Source organism: Aptenodytes patagonicus, chromosome 2 (genome assembly GCF_965638725.1).
Source record: "Aptenodytes patagonicus chromosome 2, bAptPat1.pri.cur, whole genome shotgun sequence".
NCBI lineage: Eukaryota > Metazoa > Chordata > Aves > Sphenisciformes > Spheniscidae > Aptenodytes > Aptenodytes patagonicus.
The window spans coordinates 167,981,386-167,997,843 of record NC_134950.1 but is presented as its reverse complement, the minus strand read 5'-3'; positions in this window follow the sequence as shown (position 1 = coordinate 167,997,843).

The window sequence follows — 16,458 nt, the reverse complement described above, 5'->3', positions numbered from 1 at the left end:
TTAAAAGAAAGGAAGTGACAGTTATATACAGCAATAGCCAGACATGACAAAGATATAAAACATGTTTTATTGTGTGCTTGGGTGGAAAAGATTTTGTATGTGGACAAAAGTTTCATTCCCTGCAGGGCAGAAAGTGAAAATGCCCCTGTAAATTATAATTGAAGTGACAGCTGTAGTTAAAACGTAGGTCGTGTATTAGCAGGTGTCAAAAATACAGGAACCAATGCTCACACCAGGTTTGCGACAAATACAAACCAAATACCAACATACTAATATACAACAGATGTAACATAAGGTGTCCGTATATAACAGCAGCATGCACAAATTATCTTCAAAGGTGCTGAATGTTATATGAATATGTATGGCAGCAAAGAAGAGGTACCTTTTCAAGCAGTCCAAGAACGGAAGAGAGATTTCCTTCATTTCTCTGACTCATTGCCACTCCCCTGAATAAACAGTGAGTCTGTACCTAATGAGGAAAGGACAGAGGAGTCACTGAAGTCTCTGACTGGCAGATCTGATAGCAGCCTCCCAAGGAAAGTCAGAGGTCTCTCAGAGTCAGAGAAGTTTAAAGTTCTTCGGGTCAGAATAATGTGCCCTAAAAACATTATTAAGCCAAATGCTTCTTCAGGCTTCACAAATATAATCACCTGGTGCATGAACTGTCATGCCTTGCACCAATGCCCCCTCAGCCTCCTTCTGCTGAAAGTTGAGGTAACCACCTTGAACATGACTTGATTCTCAAAAGCTCACCATTAGAAGAAGATGATCTTTGGAGTCTAAGGACCATTATGAGGAATTGTTTTTATATTGTGAATGTGTTAATTTTCTATAAAGTCCTAAAGCTCCATAACTTTTCTTAACCATGTATATGGATATCATAGAATCATAGAATGGTTTGGGTTGGAAGGGACCTTAAAGATCATCTAGTTCCAACCCCCCTGCCATGGGCAGGGACACCTTCCACTAGACCAGGTTGCTCAAAGCCCTGTCCAACCTGGTGTTGAACACTTCCAGGGATGGGGCACCCACAACTTCTCTGGGCAACGTGTTCCTGTGCCTCACCACCCTCAGAGTGAAGAATTTCTTCCTTTAATCTAAATCTACTCTCTTTCAGTTTAAAGCCAAAACCAGTTTAAAGTAAAAAAGTTTAAAGTAAAAGTTTGATGTGTATGAGTGAAGCAATAACAATTTTAAAAGGGACATAGAGGTACATAAAAACCAGTTAGCCAACAGTTGTGATACACAGAATCTTTTACTATGTCTATACTCTATTAAGGACCATTTTCTGACCAAGTGGAACAGCACAGCTCAGCTCCACAGTGTTTGACTCGTTTCCTACCCTGGGAACTAGGTGGCCATATGTGCAATCCGCCTGTTGAGAATAGACTTTGCATGGGCTAGCATTAAATTTTGCCCAGTCATTGTCAGGAGGAGAGCTAGTCAGCATAGATAGAACCATGCCAGGGATCATGCTAAAAATTTAGTAGTATGGATTAGTGCCCACGTTGCCTGTTTCCCACTGCTGTTTAGTTTTGATAATGCACATGTAGCCCTGGAGGACAAATAACAAATAGAAAAATGTTTTCTTTTCCAAGGCTGTCTTCCTGTCCAAAGATAACATAGGAGAACTGCTGTCTTTTGTGACTACTGTCCACCAGCAGCCTGGCTGCTGTATAAGGCAGTTGTATGCATGTTTTTTGGACATAGGACATCGCAGCCTATGTCTCTACTAGCGTGAAGAAAAACAGCTTAGACACCTTGCAGTTAATGCTATCTGATTTTCATGGCATAATTCCCTTTGCAATCAAAGGAAAATACACTGGCGCTGTCTGCAGGACTTTATGATTTACAAGATCTTTATGTTTTTTGGGGGAAAAGCAATTGAGACAATAAAGTGAATATGCATGCAAACTTCTGCATCGGGCTGGTAACCTAGCAACAATGGCAACCCAACCTTGAAAAGACTTTTATCCAAGCTGCTGGTTAATACAGCAAGTCAGACACCAGGGGAAAGTGTGTGGCTGGTGTCAGCAAAGTGTTTCTGTAAATTAGTTTTGATAACATCTTTTATAGCCTAAGTCCATGAAGTAGGAGAGCAGCCTCCCACAAAGCTGGAAGGAGGGTTATTAATTATCACTACACTGCTGCACTGCTGGCATAAAGACATGGAGGAGGACTTTTTGCTGACAACTCTTTGCCCTTGGAGCCGTGTCTCTATCGCTGAAAACTCCAGATTGGAGAGAGAAACTCTCCAAAATTTTTGGCAGGGAATTTCTGGTGGCAGAACATTGGCTCCTAAGAATAAAGTGCACAAGGCTGAAGAAAATGAGTCCCTTTCCTTTTCGTACTCCTGCAGATTAAAGTACATGGGAAACAACTGTTAGCCTAAATAAGTGCCAGCACAGAAAAGATCTACTTGCATGCACGAGGTAAGTGATCTCTTTTTTTTTTTTTTTTTCTTCCACAGTGTCCTTCTAACCAAACTGGGGAGTCGTGGACTGGATGGACCTCCAGGTGGCTGAAAAAGTGGCCAGATCAGCAGGCTGAAAAGGCAGCTGTCAATAGTTCAAAGTCTAACTAGTAACTGGTTATGAGCAGTGTTCCTCAGGGGTGACACATGTCCCACTGGAGTCAAATTGTAACTAGACAGCCCCCAACATAGTTGGAGCTTTGGAAATGACGTGGTTTTAACAAACCATGACTCTAAGGAGGCTTTAGCTCTCAGGATTGAAAACAGCAGGATAAGAAGATCCCATTTCTGTGAAAAGACAGCAGAAGGGTTAGGTCCAACAGGTGTAGCACAGGAATCAAGAATCAACACCGTTGAGTACTTTGACCATCAAAGTTTTAGAGCATGTTTGGCCTGTGTATTGCAACCCAACAAAAGCAGCTGGTCCGTGTCTTGCCAAAGAGCACTTTGCGAGTAGACACCAGAAACTGAAGCAAGCAAGCAAAACAAATACTTTTCACTGATTTTATTTCAATTGCTTAGACTGTAAGGAAGAGATTGAACAAACATGTTAGTACTTTCTCACCAGTACAATCTGCCTTTGATGGGGAAAAAAAGGCATGTGGAGAGTAACCTACTAGTTCCCTTAGCAAGCGTACTAGATGAGACCACAGGTTCTTGAACAGTTTTTTTGACAATGTCAGACACAGGTACTAATATCAATATAAACAGTATCTGTTACTCTTGATTCAGAGGAGCATAGTGGTATCTCATGAAGTCCAAAGGTGCTTCCAGCTCAGAGCCACCACACAGTGGAAACAGGCAAATCACTGTCCTGTCTCTTCCCCCACTGCTCTGCAGAGCCTGTCTCACCAGTAAAGCTCCACTGGCAATCACAAAAATTAACAGATCAGGAAACTTCCGTCCACGGTTGTTTGGTGCTACTTGTTTTCCCATCAGGTAACTTCTCCATACTTGATATGACGTCACGGCTCTGGTATTACCCACAGCTGTTTAAATGATGAGACATCCCAAGGAAAGATGGGATTGTGTCATCACTGTAAATTAACTCTTATTCCATAAGCAATATAAACCTCCTCTGTTTTAGGCTGATTTAGTACAAGACTCACCACAAACCAATTATCACAGGAAAAGTAGGCGACTCTGCACATGAATATCTGCTACCTCACATTCAGAAAGAGCCTTAAGATCTACAAAGAGAACTACCCAAGAGATGGACGACAGCAGTTCCATGCAATTACTACAACAACTTAAGGAAAAACAAGACCCAGATGCAGACATCAGTTAAGAATAAAAGCTGACAAGATGCATTTATGTGCTGCACAAAACATAATCAAGAATCAATCTGCTAGGTTTTATTCTCAGTGTTGTTAAGAATTCAAAGTGCATTTTCATGTACATGATCGTTTTACTTAAAAAGCATCTGTCTTTCAGCCACTTGTACTCAGATGGCCATATTTCACACCAGATAGAGTCTGTTACTGTTACTGTTGTCACCCTTTAAGGATGTAAAAAGGTCAGCTGAATAAACTGACTTTTTGAAATATTGGCAACTACTTCTTAGAGCGTGGGCTATTCCTACTTTCTCTTCATTGACTTCTCAACACTAGAAACTGCAGGACCAATGTAACTGCTAATGCAAAAAGAGGTTTTGAATGATACAGAGCCAAAAGAAATACCACTAAAAACATTTGCTTTTTGGAATTTTAGTCTGAGGGATTTAGTTATGCTAAAGACAGCTTGAGAATCCTTTAGTTACACTAACTGATCAGAATGCATATTAAGAGTAGGAGGAAGGAAAAATAAATGAAACAATATTTTCTATGCCATGCAAGCAAACAACATGTAGCTGAAATTAAAAGAAAAATCAAGATCTATTCTGTGCATTTAATATGCCTTGAAAACAAAGAATAACTTTAATAAACCTTAGGAATAATGAAGGAATGATAAAAATTAAAAACAAAGCAAAATTGATAAATGGGATCATTACTCATTCTTATGCCTATTATTTCTTAAACTGCTTAAAAAATTCTGTAGGCAGCAGTCTACCCTGACTGCAGGAACCAGAGGAATGAGTCCAATACCTAAACCTGTCCTGTGATTTTATGAGTTTAGCTGCAGAATCAGGAACAGTGAGTATAGCATCAGATACCATAACCTCTAGCACATATGCATATTTTTCTATATGTGCATAAAGAGAACAATGAACATGTCACATGTGAAAACATCTGACTTTTTTGATCTTCCCAATGGGAGAAGTCTGACATTGAATTTGATAGTGATAAAATGAACACTGAATTTGGAATTGATAAAATGAACGGTAGAGCACGGGGAGCTGTATCCCTACTGTAAATCATATCAGATAAGCAGTGGATGGGGTCACTGTTGAATGTTCTCAGTCAAGACTCGCAGAAGAGTTGACACATTTGTGCAGGAGCCCACTCCAGGTGCTTAAACCTCTGCTTTACCTTCACTGAAATGCTGCTTAGAGGCTGCACATCTGCCTTACTCCTGCCTATAGAATCCTAGAATAGTTTGGGTTGGAAGGGACCTCTAAAGGTCATCTAGTCCAACCCCCCTGCCCTGGGCAGGGACATCTTCAACTAGGTCAGGTTGCTCAGAGCCCCGTCCAACCTGACCTGGAATGTTTCCAGGGATGGGGCAGCCACCACCTCTCTGGGCAACCTGTGCCAGTGCTTCACCACCCGCAGCGTAAACAATTTCTTCCTTATATCTAGTCTAAATCTACCCCCCTTTAGTTTAAATCTATTCCCCCTTGTCCTGTCGCAACAGGCCCTGCTAAAAAGTTTGCTGCCATCTTTTTTATAAGCCCCCTTTAAGTACTGATAGGCTGCAAAGGGTGTGAGGAAACCACCCATGTGGGGAAACCACCCATGAGATGCACCCTAAACTACTTCCCATGTGCTGGGAGAAGGAATCTCTGACCTGCCTCCGCGAATGTGTCAGCTTGCTGTGCTTACAACGTGTCAGTTGCCTATGGTAAAGAAACTGTGCAAAGAAGGGATCATTCTAAAAGCATGGGATCCCCACGGCAAAGCGGTGAAAAGGCACCATTGTCTTGATGGCACCACTGAAAGATGTCTCCACAGATAAAAAGGTGAAGGTGCATCAGTACTTAAGGGGAAGGAAACCCCATGCCCAGGAGTCCTCCTTGGATATCCCATATTAGCCTGAGCATTCTGGTGCAAAACCTAATGTTCACGAATGTTGCTGATATTTCAGTAATGACTGAAATTGTGTGATGTCTTTTCAATGTTTGTTCATTCAAAAACACCTGTAGAGGTAGATGAAATAACACCATTTGTCCAGACTTTGGACTCAGAGACCTCCTTGACTCTTTCTTTCCACTTGCTTTCGCTTTACCTTTCATGTGGTACTTTATCTTCAGACAAACCCATGGGCTCTCCATCCACAGTTTCTGCCTTCCTCAGATTTTTTTCAAACTAAAAATCTACTTTCATCCCTCAGAGACAGAAATATAACCATGGCCAGTAAGGTTAATTGCTTTTAACGGGTACCACAGCATCAGAGAAATGTTTTCCCTTCTTCCTTCAGCTTCAGCAAGTCCCTAATGAAACAAACTCTATACATGCATGGAACAAAGGCAAAAGCCTCCCTGTTTTCCATGTTCTGTACAATTTGTACCCTTGTCGACAATGTTGCTGTGAGGAACAGAAAAAGAAGGACCTTAATAAGTAGTATTTATTGTAAATGAAAGGAAGTAGCCTCAGGACTTCAAAGACTATTTTTGAACAGAATGGATGATAGAAGCTCTACTTGGGGAGGCACAGGATGGAAAGCCTCTTCCTCCTGAGCCCTTCAAACAAACAGATAGGGAAAAAGAAAAGGAACAGAAGATAAAAGAACATGATAATAAGGCCCAAAAATGCAGTAAGAGACTTAAGGAGAAAAACTGTGTTTTCATAAGAAATGAGCATGTTTATTGTTGGGGAAAAAAGGAGCTTTCACACTGACAAAGAACAAAGGCAACTCCATGTACCCCAAAATACAATATGTTATGGGTAATCTCAGAATCTACTTGACAAAAATTACCAAAGTTGAGAAAAAATTCCAAAATGACACTTTGAATCAGGAAGCGTGTGACATCTGGTGATTCCAGAGATTACAGATGTCCTGCAGGGTACATCGTGAACATCAAGAAAGATCCTCAGGAGTTCAGCATGAAGACCAAAATGTTGGTAATAAAAAGCTGTTGGTGTTTAACGTTCACTATGTTGAAGAAAATTATAAGTATCTAAAACATTAAACTAGCATTTTCCTTGTGGCCAGGACGTTCATATATAGAGGCTCAAATTCAAGGGCATAATAACTATGTTTGTTACTTCCTTTTACGTTTCCCTCTTCTCAGCATGACTTCTTCAAAATTTCCCTGTGCTTGTATCTGAATTCCTGGCTGCTTTCTAAGGAGCCTTCATTTTAAATTACCTTTGACTTTCAAAAATTTTCTGTGTTTCAAACAGTTTTCTTTTTCTTTACTTCTCATTAAAAATTGCTATCTGAAAAAACCTATCATTTTTATATATTATGTAGATGTTTTATGGAGAAAAGCATTAAAGTAGAAAGTGGCTGGGACCACAATGAAATATTTTACTGAAAAGTACAGATATGCATTAATTAAAGAACTAGGGAATCCACATGAATAATTTCACAGAATGGAGATTCTTATTCCAAACAGTAGCAGAAAAACAGGCAAGAAAATTCCCTCATCCTTCAGAAGATTATCAGGAATTCTGTCATTAAAGATGGGATTTAGAGTGATTTTTTAAAGCGAATTTTGAATCAGGCAGTCTCTCTAGCCCAAAATACCTCAACGAGGAGTTGAGCAATTATAAGAAAACACAATTCAAAGTAGCACACAGTCCTCAGGAACAGTTACTGCAAGGAAGGAACCTGAGTATATATAACAGAAGAGAAGAAAGATTAACAGCCCCCTGCCTTCAAAGAAATGTGGCATGTCAACCTCACATCAGCGCTCTCCTGTCTTTGGGTGGGAATGGTGTTTAACTGTTATAGAGTCATCTGAAGAGATTGAGAAGAGCAAACATGGATAAAAACTTGCTATTAGAAGTAGGTCAGGAAAATAAAACCAAAAGGAGAGGAAGGATGGAAAAAACATTGCAGGAAAAAACAGTAATAGTGGGAAATAAATGAAGAGGAAAATGGAAAAGAAAAGGTAAAATTAAGACCAGCAGAAAAGGACCTATCCTTTCAGGAAATGGAGGCATTTGGTGGAGGTTTATTATCCTAATTCAGGAAGTGACAGATAGAAGCCTGAAATAGCAACATTTCCCCTTGCTACCAATATCTAGAATATGATATGTTACCAGTTACCATAGTTTTACAGAACTCACTATTCAGTGAAGGTGGGAATATTTAACCATCAGCAGTAAATGTCCGTATTTACAGAAAATGCAAGGCAACAGTATAATAGTTATAATTACGAGGCTGAGTAGAAAATTGGTGAATTTCACAGAAGTCAGTAAAAGGATAGAGTTACAATATGTATTAAAAGTTAGTTTAAAATGGATGGGCAAGGTCTGCCAAAAATAGTACGAAAAAAAAGGGTCAGAATACCAATGACAATTTTATAGGATTGTAAGGAACAAGTAGTAGTTGTTTCAGAAGAGACAGAAGATATATTTGGACATATTAGAGATTTTTCTACCTTTAATTAATGCAAAAAGTAAAATAAATTAATCAGATGATAAAGAAGTACTCTTACCTCAATTAGAATATAAGAAAATTCCTGCATTGCATCCATTTTGTCATTGTAAAAGAGGCTATATTTAAAAATCTAATGAAAAAAGTCCAGAAAGGTTTATGATCTAATTTTATGACATTGTTAATAGCAGTGTGGAATTTTGTACTCTTAGACTTAACTGCATCATGGAAAACAAACATGTTCCTTCCTCTAGAAAGAAAACGATGATAATACTTGTAATACTCATAGAAGAGTCACCAAACAATGCACTGCATCTGAGTCTGTTAATTAAGATTAAAGATTTTAGCAAAAGCAATGGCAGTTTGACTAGATGGATACCTAGAAGGTATATAACCATAGATCAATAGGTTTTTTTTCCCCTAAAAACTAGAAATAATGTGGGAGGAAGTTAGGGACTGATTTTGTACTATTTTATTCACGTGTACACACACACACGATGTTTTCACATACATAAAAGCTCTAGGCATAATTTATTACATCCTTTGGACACAAAGAAATTTACTTGTCTAAAAAGAAAGGGAATTTCTATGGATGCCATTTTGGGAGCAAAACTGGCTTTGGCGTTAAGTTCAGGATGTAAATGTTTGTTTTCCATAAAGATCCTTGAGTTTCCATACTCACTAAGGGCACTTCCTCAGATATCATATAAAACAAGCCGTAGCGATCACTGTGAATGCTGATGACGGCCTCAGCCATGAAACCCCTGACTGTTTTCATTAGTCTCAGATACAAAGGAAAAACAGACTAATGAGGAAATGAACATAAGCAAGTGTTCATTCAGGTGGCAATGCTGCTTTTGTACTATACCCTGCTTGAAAGCACTATGTCTAAACATGTAGATGATGTTCCATCTCCAGATATAAAATCAGAAAAAAATAATTACCAAGAAGTGTTGGTAATTCTGAAAGGGTTAAGTAGGGTTATATGCGTATGCAATTTAAGTGGGTTAAAAGGCATGCATTGTACTGGAGAAGCAGCGGAGGCAAGGACTTCATTTTCCATAAACAGTGGTTGTACAAAAAGGTTGAAATACTCTCATCTGAGATGATCAAAATAAATAGGCTTGTGAAGGTCGGCTATGGCATTTCCAAGATCTGCAAAACCTAATGTTTCTAATATTGTCTTCCAGCTTCTTACCCTATTGTGACCCAGATTTCTCCTAAACGGCCCTCTGATTAAGTTTTCTGATTAAACATTCAGTTCATCCTATCTCTGGTCTTTCCTTTTGTATGATCTGTTCAGAGGCTGAGGTGTAAGGCTTCATTTTGCACAGACTGGCTGACAACAACCCACTGGACATCATTTGTTTGGATAGCCGTAGCAGCACCTATCTCACACAGCTCTTGTGTATTTCACAATTTAGAGAGATTTTGATTATTTTTTAATTGTTTGAATGCAATATTAGTAACATAATATTAACAAAATGGAATACAAGTATACAGATTTAAAAAAAAAATCAAAAAGATTTATGAATCTTTTCAGAGATGAAGAACTAGACAGAAATTATAATTATTCTGGAAAAAGATTCAATCTATGGACACCCTCTCTTGTCATATTGCACTTTGCTTTGGGTATTTATCCATACAGATGTCACATCTCCAAAATTGGAAGCGTTTTTTTCCCCAGTAAGAATAAGTAAGGAATAGTAGGGAGAGTACAAGACCATCATTTATATATTATTTCTTAACATAAAACAAATTTACCTCCATCCCATTATGGGCTGGAGAGGGACGGAACTTAAGGGATTGAACGTGCAGATGTTGTAGACCAAGCTTGAACCAAATTTTGAAGCTATGTCTGAAAGCAGATGAGAAGCATCTTCTAAGAAGGTGGAAGAGAAACTACAAACATGCAGAAGTGTGTATTTACCACTGTAAGTAGTAGAATAGTCTAACCTGAACAAGATAGGCAGTGTCTAAAGCTAACAGTGACCACTTCTCTGTGCACAAACACAGCCTTCAGGTACAAAAATTGTCAGAGTAGAAAAAGTTGCGAAGTAAGCTCAGGGTTAAAACTGTGGTTTAATTGCGGCTATGCACAACAGGGTGAAAAAGGGAAGTATTAGGACAGCTGAGATGATGTAGTGTCTCGAGGAATTACTCTCAACAATATAGTGCACATACCCATTAAGCAAAGAAGGATAACAGAAAGTTGGAAGTTAACAGGTTTGGATTTACTAGCACTGGAAAGAAGAAAGCAGCATCACTCATCATCTCCGATCACCTGAAGAGAAACTGGTCACTTATTTCAAGATACATTGACTGACATGGGCGATCATGACAGGAGTCGCTAGTAATTTTTACAGTTTTATTACTAAAATCCCCAGAATCACCAGTCAGCTGCAACTGCCTCAGAACTTTACACCAAAAAAGGTATTCACCTACTTGTCCCTCCCATTAGAAGAAAAGTGGGTCAAGAACATAATATTTCCTATGATAAAATCACAGGCAACGAAAAGGAGAACCCTGTATTGTGCAGCGTTTGTTGCATCAGCCTAACATTTTCTCAGCACTGCTGTAAAGGGATCCCATCAATGAATTCAGGACCTATCTTTTGTATCTCTCACATCCGCTAGATGCCTAAAAGGTTGCTAAGGGACGAATCTAAGTCATGTTCAGGGAAAAGAGCAAACACAGAGCTTCCACACCAAGGACTGAGAATGTCTTTCCAGTATACGTTCATTATCATATTCATGTCAATTTTGTTTCAATTACCTTTTTGGGAAAAAGAGAGACATTAGGAAGACAGTAACACACTCAAACTGCACTGTGTCATGTTTTTTTCCAATACTCAGGAGAAAGAGAACGCTTTCTTAGATTGACTTTAGTTTAATAATGTTATCTTGTCTTTATTCATTTTCACAAGGTCAGCAAAGTAGCTGGGTAGATAAAACATTCCCACATAAGGAATTGGAAATTATTGGTTCAGACACCATATATCTCTCACACTCACTGTTCGTTTCCCAGTTACTCCAAGTACTTCAAAGCATGATCTAGGCCACTTCTTTCACCTACACCATGACTGGAAAGTTCACACCAATGTCCAGAAGCTCAGTTTTTAACACCGGGATATCCCCTCACACAAACAAGAGAAGTTGGATGGTGGTTTCAGAACTGATTAGTGACCCAAGGTCCTTGTACCTTGTTTGCATCTCTGTTCAGAAATGTAACGGGTCTTTTCTCCAGACCATGCAAAAGCCCTGCTTAAGTTAAGGAGACGGTAATCTTTCTGCCCAGTGCTCTGTGTCCAAGATATATTTGGAATTAAGGTTTCCTGCGTGGCAGTGACAATACCTAAGATCCTAACACCAGCTAGTCTGGCCTGCTCTCAATACTGAGGTTTGGTTATGCCACACAGAGGCAGCCTTTCTCCCAGTTTCAGAAGAAGGTACCAAGGTACAGAAGATGTACACATCTTGAAAAGCAAAGGACGTTTCCTCTCCTATGAAATGCAGCCTACACAAGCCTTTCCCTATTCAGAAACTCAGCTATAGTGGCTGCTACTTCTTAGAATCATTTTTCTGGAAGACTAGAAAGACACAGAGCACTGCAATGGTGTGTTGCACATTTAGTTAGACTTAGCATCTTGTCCCCATGTCATTGCAGAAAACAAATGGCAAAAGAGATCATAGGACAAGAGAAATATGACAAAACATTTGGAGATTTGCTCCATCTGAGCTAAGTTTATAGCTTATGTTGAAGACAAGCTGCTTCTCAGTGTTTCTGTGCCTATACAATACAGTGCTTATACTACACAAAAAGAGAATACTTATTGCATAGCTTTCCAAAGTTTAAGTTAATAATGACAGCAAATACAGGCACTTTTACCTGAAACTCTTTCACCTTCTCCTTTTCAATTAAAAAAAAAAACAACAAACAAACCAAAACTAAACACCTACACCCCCCAAACTTTCTGACACTCGCTTCCTTTGAAAATAGTAAGTCATATATTTGAAAACTTTTGTGCACTCCAATACTTCTATTTACATTGGCTGCTGTTTTACTCCAGCATAGGAAATGTAAGATAACATCCAGACTGTCAGCATACTTTTCATACTGTCAGACCAGTTCAGAGGAGCTTGCATCACACAAATTTGCTATTACTCCTCAAATGCTGCATCTGCTACTGCAATCATCTAAGGAATTAGAAAGATAATTCTTCTGCTTATGCACAAATCCCCAGCAGACACAATGCTCAGCAGTGCCCTTTAGGGTTTGGGGAACGGATGCAGAATCATCCTATTGTAGCCACAAAGCAGCAGCAGAATAGCCCTTGGGCCATATATTTGCATTAAGGATGATGCTGAACTCTGCCGCCCTCGCAAGAGCAAACAGCAGCTTTACGCTTCAAGTAACATGATGCCTCTCATGGTAGCCCGAGTAACACCCTGCATCTGCCTCCGAATGAATCCCTTCCGAGGTGCACCATATGCTCAGTCATCTCCGGAGTGTTTAAGACTATGCGCAAAACACAAGGAAACTACTTTGCACAAACACCCTCACACAGCAATAACGCAAGGCCCAAGAGCAATCTGCTTTACCGACGTGAAGAGGAACAACGCGTCAGCCATTCACACGTACATTAACACACACCATTACAGGTTCTTACGTTACTTATGACAGTTAAGCATAGTTGAAAATTGCCAAGAAGGAAATGAAAATGACTGGAATTTGGGGAAAAGACTTCCACTGTAATTAAGACTTGCCTTAAAATATCCGTCATGAAATATTTCAGTATTTTGAATGAAGCCACAAATTTCACCACTTCTATAATCTCCAGATAACAAATAAAACTCAGATAACTGAGAAGCATGTCCCAAAAATTGTGTGTCTGGGTTTGGGTTTTTTTGTCCCCAAAGCTACCTTTAAGTGCTGTGTGGGACAGAAAAGAGAAAGATCTAAATTTGCTTCTGCTTTGGAAACTGAAGCCTTAAGGTCATTGAAAGTCTACTGGAAACACAGTGGTAATAAACCACCTTTGTTTATATATTTTTATATATACAGAATATGCATATATGTATTCATATATGCAGAAGAAATCATTCCCATTTGGCTTCCCTGCAGGTTAAAATTGGAAAAAATTGAAGCCTTTCACTCTAGTTGGAATGAAAAATCGTTCTGAACAAGTTTCCAAATGTGAACAAATCCAAGGGTTCCTTCAAGCCCTATACCTACTTATTACCACATTGGTAGACGTGTTTCATTGACAGACACCCTCCCTGAAGCTCAGGTTGCCTCTTTCTCCAGCATCCTCCTTGTCAAGCACTCCTCCATGTATTAACAGCTCAACATGATTTATTTACAGTATTATCAGAGTCCTTAAAACATCTCTCATGATCTTTTTCAAAGAAGCCAGAAGTCAAGGCAGTGAATAACAAAAGAATATGTTAAACACACCCCCACACACACATTAAACCCAAAACTTTGAGGCTCTTTACACTTTGTTGTGAGTCTGATGAGGCTTTCTGTGAAGGACGAATACACAAGCACGCGGTTCTCTTGAGATAATCGCTCTAGTGGCTCTAGAGAAGAGGTATTGCCCTCCATGCCCTCCAACAGACCAAAGGACAAGGTTGTCAGCTCAGGTACGGCATCTGAAGGATGTTGTTCCTCTTGGGCCACTACACTCATCAAAGAGGATGCGAGACGTGTGTCTGGCAGGGATAGACTTTACCACCCTTTGATCTCATGATCAAGATCGTTGAAGATCCCCACTACCATTAGCAGGAGCTTACTAAACACAACACATCTTCGCAGGGTAAATCCCAGACATATAATGAAGATTCACAAGAACCTGGCCTGGGGAAAAAAAAGAGTCCTGCAGACAAAAAACGTGTCTGAACAGGTGCAGTAGCTTCAGCAGCCAGAACGTTAAAACTAATTTAAAGAAAAAGAAAATAGCCAGTTAAGAACAAATTAAGAACTTATGGATAACCACAGACAACTCCACCTGGACTCAGGACACTGTTCTTACTTATCTGAACTGAAAACGAAGAAAGCTGACAAAAAAACCCTCTTCTTATTTTCTCGGTAGAATTTTATTTATGGATGTGTCCTGGTTTCAGTAGGGATAGAGTTAATTTTCTTCCTAGTAGCTGGTACAGTGCTGTGTTTGGGATTTAGGGTGAGAACAATGTTGATAACACACCGATGTTTTAGTTGTTGCTAAGCGGTGCTTACACTAGTCAAGGACTTTTCAGCTTCCCATGCTCTACCGACTGAGCAGGCTGGAGGTGCACAAGAAGCTGGGAGGGGGCACAGCCAGGACAGCTGACCCCAACTGGCCAAAGGGACATTCCATACCATGGGACGTCATGCTCAGTACATCAACTGGGGAAAGCTGGCCGGGGGGCCGCTGCTCAGGGACTGGCTGGGCATCGGTCGGCAGGTGGTGAGCAATTGTACTGTGCATCACTTGCTTTGTGTATTATTATTATTATCATCATATTATTATCATTTTATTTCAATTATTAAACTGTTTTTATCTCAACCCATGAGTTTTTCTCACTTGTGCTCTTCCAATTCTCTCCCCCATCCCACCGGGTGGGGGGGAGTGAGCGAGCGGCTGCGTGGTGCTTAGTTGCCGACTGAGATTAAACCACGACATGATGGAATCTAGCAAGAAAACCAGCCTCCTTCAGGCTCCTAGCTTCAAGGTTAACACACTGCCTTGCATTCAGCAAAATCAGTGCCCCAGGTTGTGTTCAACACAATACTGTAAGTACAGACAGACAGGATTATCTGTACTGATCCTAACAGATGCCGCAATGATTTGTGGAATCTATTGCAACATTTATGGGAGAAAAAGATGAGCTGACAGACAAACAATGGATGTTCAAAATACACTGAAAATCCAACTAGTCTTTATAATTCAAACCTCTTAACTGGAGAGAAAAAGCTTTGAAAATACTGATGAAAATATTCACAGGCAGATTTGCATCAAGAAAGCCAATATACTCCAAGACTGATGGCCTGAAATCTAGGACTGTAATAACTGTCTAGTCCCCAAACAGCCCCTTGCCAGTAAAAAAGGCCCAAATGCTCATTTATTTGCAGAAAAGCATTTTTTTTTCCCCGTTTTGGGAATAGCTACAGATGTAAATATTATTCTATTCCTTTCCCATTCCTCTTCTCCCTCCTCTAATAAAACAGTGTTTACTAAGTCAAATTAAGTTAGTTTTTTAAACTGACAAATTAAATTAAATGGACATACAATTTGAATAATTGCAAGCACTGAAAAGCATAAAACACATCACAGTTACCTGCTTAGCAGTGGTTCTTGCTTATCAAGTGTCCCGTAGCACAGAAGCCATGACAATGAATACCCTACATGCAACCAAGAAACATAAAACTTTTGAGCTGCACGTATTTCCACTCAATTTCTAATCACAGGTCTGCCAAATCTCAGTACTTCACAACATTTATTTTTCTTAATCAGATCATTAAAATCAGAATGCTTTAATTTTTCTGAAGCAGACTTCTCTTCTTACTTTGTCCTTAGCTTGAAACCGAAGCTGTAAGTACAGCTAGATCAGGTTTCTGGCTGTTCAAAAATACAGTTTGACTTGCAGATATCAGTAATACCATAAAAAGATTAACAAGACCATGGATAGGGCTTGAGTGAAATAAGATGCAAACACCGAGTTGCTGAAGACTCACAGTCTGCTCAAGTATGACTTTCTTTCAAAATTAGTTAGAGACACCATATCCTGTAGCTATCAATTTCAGAGTAATTTGCCTGATTTTCATGGAAATAGAAGTTTGAGCCTCAAATAACCTCATGATTTTTATCAATGATACAAGTGATGATAAAGGTGAAAAAGGTCATTTAAGCACCTCTGGTAAGAAACAAACTAATTAGTAAGGCCATATAAAATCAATAATTGTTTTCTTAAGGAGACAAGCCACAGCACAGTGTTAGTTTTTCAGGCCGTTGAGAGCTGTGGAATTTGCTGTGAAGATGCTTTTACACTGGGTATGCCAAGGATATCTACCTCTGTTCTCAGGGCTATTTCCAGACCATAAAAGGCACACCTCATATTCATCAACCATGTGGCCGATGAGAACTTCAGAAAGGTGCTTGAACAGCTGAACCTTTCTGAGCAAGCTTCTCAATATAAAGGGGAAGGTTACGTGCCCAGACTATTTGAAGTATCATCACCTATAAGTGGCACTCAGCCCTTATGGCTCCCAAGGGGTAGGCCACATGCTAAAAGAACTGG